This window comes from Cavia porcellus, unplaced genomic scaffold (assembly GCF_034190915.1).
Source record: "Cavia porcellus strain 051 isolate PalLab524CR breed Dunkin Hartley unplaced genomic scaffold, mCavPor4.1 scaffold_13, whole genome shotgun sequence".
Taxonomy (NCBI): Eukaryota; Metazoa; Chordata; class Mammalia; order Rodentia; family Caviidae; genus Cavia; species Cavia porcellus.
The window spans coordinates 24,975,841-24,996,329 of NW_026947496.1; the positions used below are offsets into that span (position 1 = coordinate 24,975,841).

The following is a 20,489-nucleotide window of genomic DNA, read 5'->3' on the forward strand; positions in this document are numbered from 1 at the left end:
TCTGATGCTTGTCAGAGTTGCAATTAGATCCTGAAGGGGCTCCTCTCTTCTCCTCTACCTTCTCTTTCTTGCGGACACCTGGAAGTGCCAGACCAAGGCAAGCCCTAGAAACAGCCTGTTGGGTGATGAGAAATCCAAGAGTGCCCTAGGATATGAAAGACCTAATCTTTCCCACAGGAAAAACCCTTTTACAAAGACGGTTGCTCTCATTCATTATTTTTGAGGGGTAAAAGGGGAAATGTGATCCCCTCTCTACCTTAAACCGGCAATGCACACCCCAGTGTACAAGCTGATACACATCACACTGTGGTTTCAATGCTTTCCTTTGATACAAATAGGAAAATACCAACTGGCAGGGACTAATTTTAGTTGCCTGGATTTTCCAGCTCTGTCGGGAAGACCCCGAGGAGGACTGTCAAATCTAACCAAGTCAGCCTCATCCCCAAAGCCAGTCTGTACCCTTCTTATTTCTGTGACTTCTTATTTGCCAGATAACAAAGAGCCCTGCCTTGTCTTCCTGTTACCAAGAAAAGCTGCTTGTACCAGGCCTTTAAGATCTTATTTACAGCAGTCCTGTAAGGAGCCTCAGTCTTATTCTGAGGATATTTTATACAACTGGTTCTAGTCTAAAAGTATAAGAACAATGGGTCCAATACTACTGGGGAGCAAAATGCTTCATTCTCTATCCGGCTGTACTGACACAGAATGTCTCGTGGTTTTCATGTTGCTTTCTCAACTGACAAGTTTTGATGTGTGTTTCCTAATCCCCAAGCTATTGAAATATTGGTTCTCATCCTGATGGCCTCCTGGGAACACAGCCAGCATATCTGAATCTCTGGGCTCTGAATGTAGACTGTCTCCCTCCTGACCTCGCCTGTGAACACTAGGATGAGATTAGATTTGTTTGAGGGGGCAGGGATGGTAAATCCCTGTGAAATAGCTGTCTGGCCTCATTTCTGTTTGACAGGACAGGGCATCCATTCCCGACATTTCCAGCCAGTGTTATCATGTATTTACCCTAATATCCTCTTTGCTTCTTTTTTTTTTTTTTCCTATTTGATTTCAATGTATATAGGCTGTCCAGTGAAAATACGGAAAGAGATGCTAGTCCGAGATTCATCTGAACTTCTGAATAGGATTGTCTGCAAATGTAAAATACCTTATAAAGCAATCCCAAGGGATGAATAATTTATACCATGTCAAAGATATGTGCCAACATGGAAAAATAATAAAGGGCTTTCCACTGCCTTTGTGATCCTCAAACACAGATGAAAGATGGTTTGGGAGGATGATACTGTCACACCCTCTGGCTGGCACAGTGTCTGCTGGGCTGGAACCCCATCCTGTTTGAAGACTGGGAGGTGGGAAAATGTGTGCCAAGTGACCATTTATCACCCATGCTCAACCTGGTCAGGCCATGACAATATTTAGGAAGCAGAACAAAGGCGAACTCGGAGCAGGCTAATAACAGGCCCTCCCATGGCGTGCTTCATGTCGGCTAAACATTGCTCAAGTCTCCTCCTTCCTCTCTAGGTCTTCCATCATTTCCTCAGGTTGACCAACACTTATTCATCTGGACCAAAGTGATGACCTCACGGGCCCCCTTTCTCATTCCTGTGCTTTCCAATATTCATCCACTGCTATTGTCAGGCTGAGGTTTTAAAAACACTTATCTGTATATAATCCTCCAGGGCTCCACACTTCTCAGAACCTCATATTGCTTATCCAACATATAAAACCATCCGCATCCACCTTCCTCTGCAGACATGGCTTCCTTCCAGTCCCATCTTGAGCTTCACCTTCTAGAAATAAAGAAATGCTGTTTTCCACGTTTGAATTTGCTAATAAGGCTCATTTTTCTTGGGGGCCCATTGCTTTCTCTTTCTCCCGCTTTCTCTCCTTTGTGACTGCTCATAGTCATGTCCCCCAGGAATCCTTTCACCCCGTCTCTCATCAGTCCCTTGTCCTTCCTCAGCAGCTCCTGTGCGTGCTCTGTCACAGCCCTCAGTGTATTTACTGTTCCTGTGCACACCCGTTCCCCTTCCTCCACTGCACATGGAGAGCAGAAACGTGGGGCTCTGTCTACCTCTGTATCCACAGTGACTTTCTCAGTGCCTGAAGTAGAAAAGGTGCTTGTAAGTGTTTCTGGGCTGCATGTAAGTATCCTGACTTATTACCAACCCTTTGTGGAAGGGTGATTATACTGATTTCAACATTGTACCGATGTGGAAGTTGAAGGTCCTAGAGATCAAGATGTGAGCAAAGTGTCACACATAGCAGATGAAGAAATAATAACTTGACTGTGAACACTTTGAATATCTCCAGCAGGATCAGTGAATTTTTGTGGACTTGACCTGGTTACTGGACTATCTATAAGCATTACTTTTGAGTGGGTTCATCATCAAATCACATATAGGAAGAAGTTCTCCAAAGACCATTTAACTTTGTAGAATTTTATCTTAGCATCAAGGTGATTTAGTAAAAATGAGGTGGCAGTCTCCTGGGTCTAAAATATTTATTCATTAGTCCATTAAACAGGTGTTTAGTGAATATGTATTATTTGCCTGATACCATACACGTAGGCATATTATTTACTGTAAGAAAAAGTTCCAATGAGGCTTTGGTGAAAAATAATCTACCTACAAAATTCTTATGAAACAGACAAATGTGCTAATCATTGACTCACCAGTGAGTAAGATATTTTTATCAGTAGAATCATAAATTACGGACACTGTTAGGTACAGAGGGTCAAAGCTGGCAGCACTTGTGAAGAACCGAGGAGTTCCTGGAAATTTTGAGTTTGTCAGTTGCAACAAAAAAGATACAAGAATAAAAGGAAATGACTGAAAATTTATCGGTCAGCTTGGAGAAAAAAACACAAGGGCAGCTGAAGGACTATGCCAGGCAATTGTGCAGGAGTGCAGGGAAGCAGTTCTCCCACGACGAACATTCTTCTGCATAAAGGCCAGTGGGGATACAACTAAGCCACTGGTTCCCACCAGTCACTGTGCTAGACTCAGATATTGCTTGTAGCAGCACCACCTCCAGACGAAAATTATTCCATGTCCTCATATCCTGATGTCATCAGCTCCTGATTCTTCTGCATGCATCTGATTGGTCAGTTGTGTGCACTTGTGTCTGGCTGCAAGGCATACTGGGAAAGTAGGTACCCAACTCTGCATCCTTAGAGGAGGATGGCTGCTCTGCCTTAGCCACAGGGAATTCTCCAATCATAGGAAAGGCATTTCGCCAATGTCCACAACAGTCACCGTTTTTTAAAGCTTAGGACTACAGTGGCTAACTTCTGCCTCAGCCTCCTGAATGCTAGGATTATAGGCATTTGCCACTATGCCTGACTAAAGTTTTATATTGCCTTTTAGGGTCATTTAGGTTTATAGAAGTAATTTCTATAGAAAAGGTTTTATAGAAACAGTGATAAATATTTAACACTATGCCTTTCTCTCTGGAAGTATTACAAAGGAAAGGAATGAAACACTAATATATTCAAATAATATCTATTTTTCTTCCTCTTTTCCTCTCTCTTCATCTTCTCTTTCTCCTACTCTTCCTTCAAGAAATACTCACTAAGTGCTCATTACATGTCAGGTACTAGAAAACCAAATATAAGTAAGGTTTGTTCTTAAAACCTTCAAATTGTCCCTGATATCAGGAAGGAGAGACAGAATTTAAAAATGCCCTGAAATGTTGGCCCTGCTGGGATAGAAACCTACACAGGTTCCAGCTGGTGAACAATAGCTGGCAGGCTCCTTTTCACTTTGGAGAATCAGGAAGTTAGTGTTACAGGCAGTTGAGCTAGTTAGAAATATTATAGGCAGTCAGACAAGGCAAGGCCCTCAAAGAAGCTGGCACAGAGGGTCAGATGTCTGGTGACCTTGGAGGAGACACATACCTCTTGCTGTGGGCCAGGTCTCTGGACAGAAGACAAAACAAATGCAATCATACCCTTAAGTATAATCCTCAGGGATTAAGTCTGGATCACTTTGAGAAGTCAGGAGTCACCATCCCAATCCTCTGTAGGAAGAGTCACTGATCCTTAAAGAATGCTGGCTTGCTGCATGACTCACTTCCTCATTTGTTTCTGATTTGGTCAGTTTTACCTGAACAATTAAACTTATTGGTTGACCATAGCTCTGTCCCACCTCATGCCCATCCATCTCATGAGTTCCCAATTTTCCCCAACTTTAGACCCGCCTCATCTCATAGTTTTACTTCGTAAAACTCCCTAGAAAGCATAGAATCTTTGGCAACCCACTCAGGACCCCTTCTGTGTCTCTCTCAGACAGAAGCTTTCTTTCTCTCAAATATTTGTGCTCTTAACCTCTGATGTTTCTAAAATTTATTCTTTGATTTTAGAGAACAAGAGCTCATACCAGACATGCGGTAGGTCGGGAGTTTCCTCTGTATCATTAAGACAAACTTTGTGGAGAAGAGGATAGAATCTCTGTAAATTATCAATAGGTTGAAAGCAGAACAGACCAAGGACAAGATACCTGGGATGCAAATTGAGTCATGAATGAGGCATGAGTAAGGTGATGAGCTGGGGGACCTCTAAGGGCTGAGTGTGGCTGGGTCATGGAGTCTGAGAGGAGGGTAAAGAAGGAGGAGGCTGGGCCATGAGACACAGGCTTGAATATGACAGTGAGTAGAGGGTCTATGTTACAGGGGAAAGGTCTGGAACCTATCCTGAGGGCCTGCAGGGCCATAGAAAGGAATAACATCATCAGATTGGTGTGTTCGAAAGACTGCTTTGGCAGCAGTGAGCAGAAAGACCTATAGTGGAATCAAAGCCCAGGAACAAGTAGGAGATGACTGTAGTCCAGAGGAAGATGAGAAGACCCTAGCATGCCTCAGAAGCAGTGGGAACGGAAGAGGAGAGAACAATGTTTAGGAGCTGCTCTCTGTTGGATTCTGGATAGCTGAGTGGAGGAACTGGAGCTGCTCCACGGAGAACCTGATAGGAGTCACTCATTTTGTTGGGGGAGACTGATAGGATTATTTCCAAAAGATGAGAAGTACAAAACAAAAGAGGTTTTTATTCTGAGAACGCAGAGAGAGAACCAGCACCCCCGATTGCTGGAGTCTGGCCCTCTCTCTGGTGGACACGTGGCATGGGGGGTATGTAAGTGGCCTCGGTTTGGGGTGGAACCTAAAGGGGCATCAGGGATGCACAGGTAGCCCATTGGTCCTAGGTTTGGCGCCATAGGTAAATTCCCAGGGGCGGGGAGGATGGCGTCACAGGTAAATTCCTAGGGGCCAGGGAGATAGGGGCTTCCTGCTTCCAGTTGAGGCTTTCCTGGCTACAGTGTCCTGTCTTAGGTTCCACCCCAAACCAAGGCTACTTACATACCCCCCCCATGCCACATGTCCGCCAGAGAGAGGACCGGACTCCAGCAATCGGGGGTGCTGGTTCTCTCTGTGTTCTCAGAATAAAGGCCTCTTTTGTTTTATACTTCTCATCTTTTGGAAATAATCCTATCAGAGACAACACATTTTGTTGTTGTTTTAAAGGAAGTCTAAAATAACATATTAATTAGGTTCTGACTATGTTGATTTTGAAGTACCTGTGTGTCTTCCTGGTGTGGATGTAGCTTTGGTAGTTTGATACAAAAGGCAAGAGCTTGGAGAGATCCAAGAGTAGGGTTTAAAAAAAAAATTTCATTTCTGGAGTTACTTTACCAAGAATACTCTAGACTCTCCTAATGTCTAGAAGAAACCTTATAAATATGTCCCAAAGTGAGAAACTGGAAAAGCCAGGCTTAGTCTCTAAATTTTATTGTAGGAGATAAGGTTGCATCCTCTAAATTTCAGACTCTTTTAAAGTTTGAAAAAATAAATGAATCTTAGAGGAGTTGCAAATGTTCACAATGAAAAAGATATTGGGTCATGTCGGCAGTCAGTTCTGTGTCCTATAAAATCTACTCATTACTTTTTGAAGGGGATAAATTAATCTGGATTTGATTAGTTCTCTGCAAAATCGGAACTAACAGATCTCTGTGGTCTCTTTTAGCTCTAAATTCACTTCAGTAACTAAACACCATCCTGGATACAAAGAAAGCCACATTCTTTTGTTTTTCTAATTAAAACTGACTTCAGCTTCCAGAGATTGACAGGTATCTAATCTCTCTTAAATGATCCAGATTACTAGTTCTGGCAGGAAGTGCCTCTGGAGAGGAAGATATTGCACATGAGCCGGGTACTAGGTGAGCCACCGGAGGCTGCTTTTGGCCTGTCCGTCTGCCTTGTGTCCAACCACTCATGGTTCAATGCAGTCTCCTCTCAGACCATTGTACTCTTTTCAGGGCAAAGGTCTATTTTGCTTCCAAAGCCTTGGATTTTGGTTTGCATTTCTATCTACAGGCATCTCACACAGCATGTCCACCTTGGCCTGTGGCTAGGCCTGGAGGAATTCACACCCCAGCTACTTCCTACACTACAATCACATCTCCATCACTCAACCCAGTAGAGTTGCAGTTGCATTTCTAGGCGCCCCCTAAAGGTCACTGCGGTTTCTGCTCTTGGAAGAGATGAAGGTAGCTCTCATGGAAACTTGAGTGAGTTCTTGATGAAGAAAACTGTTATTAAAAGGGGTCCCTGTCCCTCCCTGTACTTTGGCTTTCTGGCTACCAGGTGATTTCTCCTTTTTGCATGTGCTTCCACCATGCTGATGTCATCTGTCATGAGTTCATTGCCAGCACTGAGCCAATGCTAGCTAGTGCCAAGGCATTAAACCCCTCGAGATGAATTAAGTAAACCTCTTTACCTATAATCACCCAGCTTCCGGTATTTTATTATAGTAATAATAATAGACTAGTGAGGTTGGTCTACTCTAGTTCACCAGAGTAGTTGATAGACTTATTTGCTTATTTTCCATCAAAATTATTCTTCCCAGAATAAGAGGACTTCTATGAGAACTTCTCTGGGACAGAGAAGTGGCTGGCAAAATTTCAATGTTTAAAATTAAATGTTGAAAAAATCTGATTAACCACAATGAGAGAAAAGAGGATATGGAAGAAGGATGAGGAAATCTCACTCTGAGAAATAAAACTTGTCCATCAGCATTCCATTAAGCAAATAAAGTCACTGGTTGGAAGTCATCCGCCAGGATCCAACGTTTCCACTGAGTTTGTGGGAAATTCTTGTGGTCTGTGGGTGCAGGGTGTCTATCTTCAACTTAAAGGATGAGTAGCGGTCATTACCACCCACCCACTGGTTCTCCATTCACACATGGTGGCCACATGCATGCAGGATCCTTCCTGCCTTCTTTCCCCTTGGAGATAAAAGCGAAGGCCAACCGCAGCCTTCCCACAGAGGACTGGGGGAGGGAATGTCCACCCCCAGCATCACTGGAGAGTGGGTGGAGTGGAGTGATCTTCAAAGAGAAAGGGCAGCTTTTCAAGGCAGTGTGGGGAGAGCAAGCTGGGGTGATGCATAAAGAGGCAGAACAATCTAGAAAATATTATCCTTGCTTGTGCAATTGTCCTCTGCATGTGTGTCATTCAATACAACACCATGCTTATGCCACAAGAGTGCAGTTGAAACAGGTCACCGAGGTAGTTTCTCACTGGTACTGGGCCCAGTGTGGCCTTCAGCTAGTACCCAGCCCGACAGAAGTACTGACATCATGGCCTGCAGTACAGGGAGATTTTATTTTCTCCTAATCAAATGAAAATGCTGTAGGCACACAGCCAGAGATTGGCTTGTACTGGATGACTTCAGTTTTTTTTAAGATGCCTTAAATTTAAATAACATTTTTTAAAAAAAAACAGTAATTGTACTCTGCGAGTCCCTTTGTGAAATGAAGACATCTACATTTCTCTTTAAAGCTGGAAAAAAGTCCCTTCAACATTGCAATTTTCCAAACATGAGTTCTTTAAGAATCAGTATCCTGAGTTTGCCTTTATGCATCCAGTGTGTTGGGCGAGTTGGAGAGACAGTCCAAGCGGATCGACTTCACCACCGCAGCCTGGCAGTTCCGGACCCCTCCATCCTGTCTCAGGCAAATCTAAAGGGGTCACTTGCTGATCCCTAACTTAGTAATTAGAAGTCTGCAGAAACAAACCAAGAGACAAGGTACATTTTTATAACTGGTGGTTGCTATAATTAAAGTTATTAGTTAAGGAAGGGCTATTACTTGGGGCAAAACAATCAGAAGGAAGTTTTACCAATTAAGTCAAATTCACTGTGGTGGTGAGGTTTCCCCCACTTTCTTTCTGGAAAAGAAAATAACCTTAGGCAAGTGTTCCGAGCTTCTCAGAGAGCACTGTGACTCTGCAGAGGCTGGAGAGCAAACAGCGAACAGTGAAGGATGCTGTTGACTCTATCAGCAGGTTAATTAAGAAAGCTGTTAGTGATGAGAAAAAGCACATTTTCGGTTTGTGTTGACAAAATGCATGACACGGCAGGACTGATGTTTGTTCAATACTAAGAAGACATGCTAGAGGCATTTAGGGGAAAAGGCTGACAAAGAAATCTTAGAGTCCTGTACGGAATGTCCCACATGAATGTTAGCAGAGCTGATCGTCTGAAATTCCACGTGCCCCTACCTGTCCTATAAATTATGCAAACAGATGTGCTCAGGGCCTCACATCCGCTCTGAAAGGCCCACTTCACTTAGAATGGAGTCATCACAAAGGTATACTGGTTTAGGAGTTGGAAGACTGGGTTCTGGTCCTAGGTCTGCAGCTAGTGTGCTGTGGGGTAGGGATGGTGGGCATGGCTCTTTGGATTTCCACTTCTAGACCTCAAAGTATGATGAATATTAAAATTAAAAATAAAATTTATTGCAATAAAAGACACATTGGCATTAACTCACCCCAAAAATACTTTCCCTCGCTTGGAACATATTTGTCCCATCGTCCTTGTCACTCTGGAGCAGCTCTGCAACTGCACTCTTTGGTGAGTCTCTATGAAGTCTGATTAAAAAAATACACTGAATACTGCTGTCAAAGTATCATCCAACAGAAAGGCAGACTTGTAAAAACTACAGTGCATCCTTATCCACCTTCTTCATCAGATCTGACACCACACAACTTCTGGCCCTTCCCCAAAGTAAAAATGACCATGAAAGGTAAACATTTTGAGTCTGTTCAGGAGGACATCGTGACTGTCACAGTACTGCAATTAAGGACACTCATGAAAGAGGAATTCCAGAACCTTTTCAGAACAGGCAAGGACAATGGAATGCGTTTGAAGTCAGGGAGATTATTTTGAGGGGAATGAATGGCAATGTGGATTTTACTGAAATCACACTTTAAAAATTTAAGTGTTCACTGTATGTTTCAATCACATCTCATATAGGTATCTCTACTGCATTCTAGTCCAATCCACCTTTGCTAGGCACCATCACTCTGGGGAAATATATCCACATCTCCAGTATGGTACAGGGAATGTGAGTCAAGACCCAGAAGCACTGTCTCTTCCCTGATGCGCTGAGGAGAGCAGAAGCCTCTTGCTGCTGCTGGACTTCAGGTCAAGGACAAATAAGGGGCGTGAGAAGAGACAGTGTTGGCAGTTGTTTTATGCAGGTGGGTCCTCAAGACGCAGGTTGGCCAGGAAGAAACTCCCAGGTCCCGTAAACCTTGTTTTAGAGACGGCTTGGCTTCTGTCCTCGCCTTTCCCCAGCGATCAGTCATCCTACTCTCCCTGGATCTGTCCCTTTAGATACGTCGGAAGCCTTTACCTCATGCCATGAGCAAGCACACGAAGGCTTGAAAAATTGCTTCAGAGATGAAAGACGAGCAGAGGGTCCTTGCTACCCTGCAGTGGGCCTATTCACTCTTCTGCCTCTCTCCTTATGGAGGCTGCTGCTGGTTCAGTTCAAGTTATCCCAGGTCCTGGGAAAGTCAGAAAGAAGGGACATTTCTCAGGTGATCTCAGGAGAGAAGTGGGCAGTAAGTGATCTCCTCTTCCTCTTCCTCCTGCTTCTTCTGATGGTACTGGGGAGTGTAGAACTTTGCACTGAGCTACATTCCAGTCCTTTTTTTTGGTTTTGTTTTGTTTTGGTCTTTTTGAGACAGGGTCTCGCTGTGCAGTTCAGGCTGGCCTTGAGCTCACTTTGTAGCCTAGGCTGGTCTCAAACGCACAACGATCCTCCTGCCTCAGCCTCCCGAGTGCTGGGATTACAGGCGTGAGCCACCACGCCCAGCTCAGTCCTTTTTTTTTTTTTTTAATTTAAATTTACTGGTACAATTTAGGTGTACAGAATAACCACATTTGTTACAGGAAATTTGTATCTGAACACGATATATTTTGTTTCCTATCTTTTTTCCCATTCCCATTCCTTTTTCAAACTCCCTTCTACTCCTCGTTCAGAAAACTCAGTTTTGTTTTATACTTTTCTCCTTTTTTCCTTTCCTTTCCTTTCTTTCCCCCTCCCTTTTTCCCTTTTCCCAGTCCTTTGGTTGTTGTTATATGTTTGTATGTTGTACTGTTCTTTTTTGAGACAGGATCTCATTAAATCACTAAGTTGCCTGTGCTAGATTTGAACTTGAGATCCTCCTGCCTCAGTTTCCTAAAATGCTGGAATGCCAGGCATGTCCCATCTGTGCTCACTCTATTTTACTTATCACCTGAGATATGAGTTTACAGCATGATTTCTTAAGGCCTTTCTGTATATCACTATTTAAGCACCTTTAGTAATATATGCTCTAAATTTAACCTTGTGATACTTTGGAGCCTTTTAAAGCTGGTGATAAATGGGGAAAGCATTGATTCCCAAAGACGAATTCAGAGGTTTACGGAGTAAGAGAATCAGTAATCTCTCAGCTGGTGCACAGAAGCAAGGCTTTTGAATCTGCTCAGGACATTGAGACTGTCACAGTATCACAACTAAAAATACTCATGAAAGAGGAATTCCAGAACTATTTCAGAAACAGACAAGGACAATGGAATGCACCTGAAGCCAGGGAGATATTTTGAGGGGAATGAATGGCAATGTGAATTTTACTGAAATAAAACTTTAAAAATTTAAAAGTTCATTGTATGTTTCAATCATATCTCATATATGTATCTCCACCACAGTCTAGTCCAACCTACCTTTCCCAGATACCATCGTCCTGGGGGAAATACATCCCCCAGTATGGTACAAGTGACAGGAATGAAGGACCCAGAGTTATTGTCTGTCACTGATGGGCTGAAGGAAATGGAAGCCTCTTGCTGCTGCTGGACTTCTGGGGATGACCTGACATCACAGTTTGACAAGAAGTCATGCTACTTTCTGGTATGTATACAGTCTTGTCATTTCTGTTTTCTTCCCGTCATCTAATAGCACTTTATGATTGTACCAGGTCCTTGAAAAGTCCTATATGTCCCTTAGCATCCATAGGATGAAGTCTGGACCTTTCATCCTGGCCCCGGGCAAATCTAGATGCACACAGATGTTGGACAAGCTAAGCAATATAGCAAACCCATGACAGTGCACAGGAGCAAAATGACGACTTCAGTCCCTGGAGTGGTTATCACTGGTTATCTGTGAGGGCCTGTTTGTCTCTCTAATTCCATTATTCTATGAGCATCCTGATTGTAGTCATCTGTCTACTTAACCTATGGAGATATATTTTAGAGAGAAAGCAGATCCTGACTGGTCTAAGAATAATCCACATCACTTACTAGGAATGTGGTGTAATTCAGCTCCATTCAATGAGACATAACAAGTGTGTTGAAAGGTCTTTGCAAAAACTTTCTTGCTCTTGAATGTTGGAGAGCATTGAAGCTGAATACATGTGCAGGGCTGTGGCATGGCCAGGCATGATTGAACTGAGAATAAGGAGACACTTCAGGGGACAAGACAGGCCACAGCTGAGGCCACCTAGAGACTTTGTGGATAATTTTCCTTAATTAGCATCGTCTGTTGCTCTGAGGGGTCCTTGAACCCCTCCCAAGATCCTGTCCAGGTTTCCTCCATTGTCCACTCGATCTTTGCTTGTTCTGATTAAATACAGGCTGCCTGGAGTCAGTCGGATTTCACTCCTCTTGCAGCCCTAAAGACCATGTAGCTTGTCTCATTCCTTTGAGCCTTCACCATGCAACCATTTGCGGGGGTTGAGGGTCTAGGCACAGACCCCAACACTTGAAGAGACACACGAGAGGCAAAAATCTGCCTTTGGACATTGCCATGTTTGACTGTGATTTTTGGAAGTAAGCCAATTCTGAGATAGCAAAGCAGAAAGGTGAAAATAACTTAGGGCCTCCACTGACCTAAGATACTCAAGCAACGAACTCACAAACACACCCCGTCCCTGGAGCTCTATTAGCTAAATACCTTCAAATTCCTTCAAATAAGTTAAATAAATGCCTTCAAATAAGTTAATTGTCTCCAAAATATTGTTTTAGTAACTTAAAGGCAAAGAATACAATATTCTACACTTGCTTTCTTTTTTACAACCTGCATCTTAATCTTTTAGGGTCCCCAGCCAGCATACTTGTATTTCTCTATAAACACCCTCCGTAGTTTCCTTCCTCTGCTCTACTACCAAAACTGTAGCTATTAAAAATCCCTTGAAACCTCATTAGCACTAAGAAGTCTTTCTTGTTAATTTACTTTCAACCCTAACCTGCAGAAGTTTTCCCCCTCATCGAATTACTCAAGCCCTTTACTTGTACTGTTGACCCTTGATATTCATGGCAAATTGATTCCTGGGCCCCCAAGCATACCAAAATGTTCACGCCCTTTATATAAAATGACACGACATTTGCATACAACTATACAAATCATTTCTAAATTTCTTATAAAACCTAACCCAATGTAAATGCTATGTAAAAAAATTCTTGTACACCTCTAATAAAAAATACAGGGAAAATTTAAATATTTAAAAATTTTATAGTAAAAGATACATCTCTATTACCCTTCCCTCAAAATACTCTCCATTGTTCAAACATACTTACCTCTCATTCTTACCACTTTCTGAAGCAGTTCTGAAGTCCTCTTTCAGGAGTATCTTTAGTTGCAATGTCATGGTCACCCCAACATCCTGAATCAATTCAGAACATTTGCTTTTCCTGGCCATTTTGACTTTGGGGAGGAGCCAGAAGTTGCACGGTACCATAAGTTGCAATGCATAAGGTGGTTGAGGGCACACTGTGGTGTTTTTCTGTGACACTAATACCTTAAATGTCTGATCAATAAAGGATGCCCACAAAATATGGTGAAATTAAGTTTAGAACTTATGACAGTAAAAGACACAATATTGTCAGTTCCCTTCAGAACACCCCCCTCTCTTCAGACACACATCTAGTTGTTCTTGGTAATATGCCTTTTAGTGTAATGTTTTTAAAAATTTTTAAATATTCACTGTTGGTATCTTTCACTTACACTTTGTATTGTTTAGGGGAAATCACACAAAAAATGGCCTTTCTATGTTCTGTACAAATGCAATTATTTTTTAAATTGATAGAATCATCAAATGCAGAACTCAGGGACACAGAGGTGTGGCTGTGTAGCTCTTAGACACTTATAATATTCTGTTTTACAGCATAGTTTATGTGAATGTCACATGTCTTATAACTGAATATTCTCTGGAAATGGTCTGCATTATATACATATATATGTATATATAAAACATTCACACTACTAGTATAGAGTCTTGTGTTTAAAATAAAGTATTGAAACTTTGTTGAAGAGAACCAGATATTATTACATTGATGTATCACTTACCCTCTGAGAACTCAGCAAAACCTAACTGGAATAATAATAAAACAAGAATACTAATTATCGTCCCGGCGCCGGAGGAGCTGCAGGTGAGGTTCGGAGCGCCCGGGCCGGGGCCGAGGGGGCGTGGGTCTCATCCCAGAAATTCAGGAAGCAAAAGCTCCCAGTCCTTCCATTAACCGGCAAACCAGCATTGAAACGGATAGAGTGTCTAAGGAGTTCATAGAATTTCTCAAGACCTTCCACAAGACAGGCCAAGAAATCTATAAACAGACCAAGATGTTTTTGGAAACAATGCATTACAAAAGGGAGCTGAGCATTGAGGCACAGTCGGAGTATACTCAGGACTTCTACCAGAGTGTAGCCGAGAGGGTGCAGACTCCCGGGAAAGTGCCTCCAGAAAAAGTTGAGAAGATAATGGATCAGATTGAAAAGTACATCATGACTCATCTCTATAAATATATGTTCTGTCCAGAAACTACTGATGATGAGAAGAAAGATCTTTGCCATTCAAAAAAGGATCAGGGTGCTGCACTGGGTCACTCCTCGGATGCTTTGTGTCCCTGTTAATGAAGAAATTCCAGAGTTTCTGATATGGTGGTGAAAGCAATCACAGATATCATCGGGATGGACTCGAAGCGTGTGCCACGAGACAAGCTGGCCTGTATCACGAGGTGCAGCCAGCCATCAAGATCACCAAGAACGAGCCAGCATCCACTGATGACTTCTTGCCCACACTTATCTACATCGTGCAGAAGGGCAACCCACCTCGCCTGCAGTCCAACATCCAGTACATCACAGGCTTCTGCAATTCCAGCCGGCTGATGACCGGAGAGACGGCTACTACTTCACCAATCTGTGCTGTGCTGTAGCTTTCATTGAGAAATTAGATGCCCAGTCTCTGAATTTAAGTCAGGAGGATTTCGATTGCTACATGTCTGGCCAGACTTTTCCCAGGAAGCAGGAACCTGAGAGCTGGGCTCCGGACGCCTGCTTAGGCGTCAAGCAGATGTATAAGAACTTGGATCTCCTGTCTCAGTTGAATGAACGGCAGGAAAGGATCATGAATGAAGCCAAGAAACTTGAAAAAGACCTAATAGATTGAACAGATGGGGTTGCAAAAGAGGTGCAAGACATTGTTGAAAAATATCCACTTGAAATCAAGCCCACAGCCCAGCCGTTAGCAGCAATAGACTCGGAAAATGTAGAGAACGATAAACTCCCCCCCCCCCCCCCCGCAACCTCAGGTGTACGCCCGCTGACAGGAAGAGGGCACACATCGGGAGCCTGACTTGGGTGGCCCTTTTCAGGCCCTCTGATGGGGCTAGAGCACAGCTTAATTGCTTACAAGCATCAGAGCATTTTAAGGTACATTCGCTGGGGGTTGTTTAGTTTGTTTTGTTTCTTTTTCCTGGCAGGGGAAACTTAGTAAATAATAAAATATTATTTATTTGAATTGCTGAAACGGATCCATCTAAGGCTTATGTGAAAATTGTGGTTAAATATTCTTTTCCTCTTATTTTCCTCTGAGGCGTTACCTGTGGTTTCATTTGGATAAATGATTGCCTTTTCAAGGAGAAAAATCAATGCCAGAGTGTATGTTGAAGGGAATTCAGTGTTGCCACTGTCCCACATTTTGAAATAATTTTGTAACTGTAAAGATAGAAGATATATTGATGAGTAAATATGTGTAATTGTAAATATGTAAAAGAAAAGAAGAGTGGCGTCTGCAGCGCGTGGCGTATCATGTGTTAGGTTTTCAGTTTAGAGCAAAGGACCCTGGATGTTGCCTTGGACGCCCTTTTCTCAGGGTGCCCTGTGCAGGTGCCCCCAGCCGCATTGGCGCACCTTCCTCAGGAGGCCCGGGGGGCTCCCAGACCAGCAATCACGGCACCTCAGGGTCAGGTGTTGCTCTGGGCCCTGGGTCAGAGGGCAGGGCCTCGGGTATACGGCCTCCGGTGAGTTGACAGTAACATTGGGGAGACCTCTTCTGCCCTCCAGCCTGAGCGTTCCCTCAAGATTCCTGTGGCAGGGTCGCCCTGTGCCCTGCAGCACGCCTAGCAGCCTTGCTGCTCGCTGTCAATGCACATTGCCCAGTGGCTCCTGGGAGCAAAGTCACTCTAGCTTAAGGACCACCAGTCTCTTGTGAGCCAGGTCACTGTCCACCTGTGCTCAGTGTGATATGACCAAAGTCACATTTGGGCACAGCACCACAGTAACCAGGCCCCATGCAGTGTGCAGCCTTTCCTGGTCCTGGGAAAGCTTTTCATAGCCTAACCATACCCAGGCAGTGACTTCTGCAGATGTCAGTGTCCTTGTAAGTTACAGAGGATTCCCCAGGACCCCCTTCTTGAACAGGTCACATCCACAAGCAGTGCTTTCCCAGCGTCTCCCAAGAGCACACCACAATGCATATTGAAGTCATTGTGGAAGAAAACTCGGGTGGGGCCAGGTGTAGAGGTTCACACCTGTCATCCCAGCACGCTGGAGGCTGAGACAAGAGGATCACTGAGAGTGTGAGGGCAGCCTGAACTGCATAGCAAAACGCTGCTCAGAAAGTCAAAAAAGAAAACTAGGGTGGGCATGAAACACGACATAGCTTACTTAAGTCTACATGTAAAATCTACCAGGCCCGACACTCTTATCACACAGCGCTGCAGACACGAAGCAGCAGGGTCCACTAGTCACCAAACTTATGTGGGAGGTAGAGAGTTACTGTCCAGCACCAGCGAGACTCTTCTCTTAAAATAACCTCTGCCCAGATGATCTCAGTAGCTGTCCCTTTCATTCTTCCTACTTCCTATGTACTTGCTAGGTGCTAATTCAGGTACACACAGTCTTAATTCCTCTGGAAATAAAGTGCTTTTAGTTGTACATTATGTCCATTTAATAAAATGCAGCTGTCAGCCAGGTCTGGTGGTGCACACACCTGTAACCCTACACTTGGGAGGCCGAGATAAGGGTCAGTCTGGATGACACAACAGGACCCCATCTCAGAAAGAAGAAAATACGTATCAGCCTCTCACAAAACCTGACCTCTGGGTTTCTTACCAATCTTTGGAGTAGGTGTTGAATTGAGGTTTTCTCAGGCTCACATTGATCAAATTCTTCAGATAAGGGCCTGCTTTGGATAGCAGGCTTGGGTTTCTACTAAGTCAGTGTCAACACAATGGCCAATTTCTGCTTCCCAGCAACTATGATATTTTATGTGCTGTAAATGTGGTCGGAATACACGTTTGGGAAGGAAGCCTTATCAATAAAGTTTCATGATCCAAAAAAAAGAATACTAATTATGTCATTGATAATTTAAAATGTCACCTCCATGTGAGAAATGTAAAAGATGAAATTTTAATACTATGATTTCTCTATTAGGTCTGATTTAATCCTAACAAATGAATTATATAGTAAACAATAGGATTGATTGCTTGAGAAAGCTCTTGCATGTAAAATATAAGGGTAAATCATCTGGATAGCCTGGCTATGGTTTTCAGCTGAGTGAAAGCAGCCGGAGACCCAGATTCCAAAAGGAAATTTACAGCAAAATGAGAACAAAAGTTAGGGCAAAACTGTGCTCCCAACTCACTTGATGAAATATTGCCTGATGAAATTTATAATGTGATGAACCTAATGTATTTGGGAGTTGCCATTTTGGTTTGAGACAAAAATTATACTTGATGCTGTAAAAGCAGTAGAACGATGACTTTTCTCTCAGAAGTCCTGGACCTGAGTTTTTCACTTCTGTTTCATGAACTCTTAAGTTGTTCACTGATCTCGGGACTAGACTGCACTAAAGTGACGGGGCTGGAGCGACTAGGGCTGGAGAGAGATTTGGACTTCATCACATTTTAGTTATTTTATTTTGACTTAAAATAGCTCACACTGAAGATCACAGAGGATAAAAATGCAGGTGCTTCACATATCCAGTTTTCTGATTCAACATGTTAATATTTTGCCATGGTTGCTTCCTGTTTTTAAAAATTAATTTTATTGATACATTTTAGATGCATATAATGATTACATTCATCACAGGGAATTTGGACATCTTCGTCTTTTTTCACATTCCTCTCTATTCCCTTTAAACCCTCTTCCCCTCTGTATTTATGAAAGTTTTGTCCCCATTTCTTCTTCTGTTCTCTCTTTTCTCTTTTCCCTTTCCATTTTTAATGAGATAAAGTATTCCCAGATGAAATGGACATTTCTTTCTCATCCTACTCCTTTTCTTCCCTCTCAAGGATAATTTCTCTCCCGAAGTTGGCGTGATCTTCCCATCCATGTTTTTGTACTTTTGCTATTTAAACTGATCGATGAATAATACACAGCACTGTTCGTAGAGCAGCGTATTATCCAACCTGAGCTAGTTTGCTTGGATTCACATTCCAGCCCTGTTACCTATTAGCTTTGTGACCTGAGCCAAATGATCTAGCCTCACTGAATCTCAGTTCTCTCATTTGCAAAATGCCAATAATGATACTTCACAGAGTTCTTGTAATCATTAAATGAGTTAAAACAGAAAGTGCTTAACAGAGTGTGTGGTACATCAGTTTACTATGATGCTGCTTCAGTTGACAAAGATGAGGATAATTTAAATATATATACATGGCGTCGTACCATAATACCCTCTCAGGGCTTGATTTTGTGAGATTTATCAGGGAACCTACGTGTACACCTAGTTTCTCATTTAATTGCTTTTAAATGCATTATTATTTAAACATGCCATAATTTATGTTTCTGTTCCTCTATTGTTTCTATTATGTTGTGTCTAGTTTTTAGCTATTAAAAAGCAAAACAGCTCTTCAGTGGTTATCTTTGTACATGTCTTCATTCTTACACTTGAACAATGGCTTGGCTTGAACAATGGCTTGGCTTGGTATAAAATTGTTAGCTTAGCTATTTTCTTTCATAACTTTGAAGCTATTGCTTTATTGTATTTCATCAGCAACATCAGTGTCTAATGTTAATCTCATTCTTTTGTAATTTTAATACGTTTTTTCCTTGAAAATGTTAGGATTTTCTTTGACATTTTGCCACAGCATATCTCGCTAGAGGTTATTTAGTATAAGTATTTGCCTTATCCATCCTATTACTGCATCAGACTAAGAGCTAATGTTTTCTTTTACAATTGAAAACAATTTTTCTGTTTTCTAAAGTATTGATTCTCTTGTAATCTGTGTCTAGATAGTTTAAGAAGCATATGAAAAAGTTTTTTATTACCTCTGAGTCTATTATTTATCTCCATGTTTATTTAATATTTTACATTTCTTTGTTTCGTGTAAAACTCAGAATAAATTTCTATTCAAACTTTGAGTTCTTAGGTTTTTACGAATCTATGATTCATATATGTTCTTATGGTTTTCTTGAATTTCAGTTTTAATTTGGGCAAAATTTACAAAGTGAAATGTATAGTTACTAAATGTAAGTCCAAAGACTTCTAACAGATATAACTACTGTGTAACTATCTCAGTCAAACTTGCTTATTGTATGTTTGAAGTCTATTATAACAATGTGGTAGTTAATAAAACACTAGTTTTTTCCTTTTGAAATGTTACTTTCTGATCACCAGAAAGACTTTTCATGTCCCTTTTGCCAGAAAACCTCATTTAACAGGGAGACCCTTGATCTATAATCCATTTTATTTTTTGAATATGGTACAAGGTATTGATTAAAGTTCTTCCATGTTTATGTGTGATATGGTGTGTATAGACAACTATTGATCTCTGTGGATCTTTAGATATCCTTTGTATTTTTTTAAACATGTTGCTCTAAGAATTATAGTATATATTATTAATTTATCAAAATCTACTTTAATTTTATATCACTTCATGTAAATATGAGAATCTTGCAAAGATACAGTTCTATATATCTCTATGAATTGTTGTCATACATTTTATTTCTACACGTTTTATAATATCTAAAACACAGTGTTTAATAGTTGACCTAAACAGTCAATTTTATTTTAAAGATATTTATAAATCAAAGGACAGACTTATATTTATCCACATATTTCCTATGACTGATGTCATTCATTTCTTATTGAATAACTGAGTTTCTATCTGCCAGTTCTCTCCATTCTGGATAATTTCTCTTAGCATCTCTTGAAATGTACATCTATTGGTTATGAATTCTCTTTGCTTTCTTTGATCTAGAAATTTACTTACACCTCAATTATTGAAGAGTATTCTAAATGGTTTGTTATTCTACGTGGATGGTATTCTCTGTCTTATAGATACCATTGCACTGTTCTCTGACATTCATTGTTTTCTGTATGCAGTCTCTAGTTACCTTTGTTCTTTATACAATAATATCTTTTTCCCTACCCTGTTTTACAATTTTATATTTAGTTCTGTTTTTAACAGTTTCACTATGATGTGCCTATGTGAGGGTTTCCTATAATCAGTGTGTTAGTTTTAGAAAACTCTAGGCTAAAATTCCTTGAACTTTTCCTCAATTTTCCCCACCCTGTATCTCCATGTACAATATGCTACACCACTTTATATTGTCCTGTAGGTCACTGAGGTTTTGTTCATTTTTATTTCAGTTGTCTTACTCTGTGGCCATCACTTTGGAAACTGTGTTCAAGGTCACTGACACTTCCTTCTGCCGTGTCCAGTCTGCTGTGAAGCCCATCCAGTAATCTGTATTTCAGTTTTTTTATCTCTTCCATTTCCATCAGCTCTTGTTTATAGTCTTAATATTTTGACTGAGATTTCTGATTTCTTCATATTTATTCATGTTTTATTTTATATCCTGAAGCATATTTATAATACATATTTTTAAATCTTTGCCTGCTAATCCTAACATCTGGATTAGTTAGAGATCTGTTTTA

At 41.6% G+C, this 20,489-nt stretch overlaps 1 pseudogene; it reads left to right on the plus strand.

Annotated features, from left to right (window-relative positions):
• Nucleotides 1-11,098: 11,098 nt before the first annotated feature.
• LOC100733218 (rab5 GDP/GTP exchange factor-like) lies at nt 11,099-14,892 on the plus strand (annotated as a pseudogene).
• The last annotated feature ends 5,597 nt before the right edge of the window (nt 14,893-20,489 follow it).